Source organism: Galeopterus variegatus, unplaced genomic scaffold (genome assembly GCF_000696425.1).
Source record: "Galeopterus variegatus unplaced genomic scaffold, G_variegatus-3.0.2 Scaffold6586, whole genome shotgun sequence".
In the NCBI taxonomy this organism is placed as follows: domain Eukaryota; kingdom Metazoa; phylum Chordata; class Mammalia; order Dermoptera; family Cynocephalidae; genus Galeopterus; species Galeopterus variegatus.
The window spans coordinates 126,523-126,861 of NW_007732697.1; positions in this window are offsets into that span (position 1 = coordinate 126,523).

Below are 339 nucleotides of genomic sequence, written 5' to 3' on the forward strand. Positions count from 1 at the left end.
AACAGCCCAGAGGACCCAACCTTGCTGGTGGGATACAGGTTATCCTGCAGGTATTAGAGCTGTAAGAAGGTACTTTCCCTGGAAGCATTGCAGGGTATGAGAAAGCTATGCCTGCCCTCAACCTGAACATAGAGATGATACCTAACATTTATTGAGTATTCAGTGTCCTGGGCCTGTGCTAAGCATGTTAACTGCATGGTCTCATTTGATTCTTACAATGCCCCTGTCAGATAGTACAAGTAAAGTGGCCAGAGCAAGATATTAGAGCTAGTCATGGATGGAGACTAGGCTTTTCTTATCATGTGCAAGTTGGCACATTTGTCCTGACACAGTGAGATG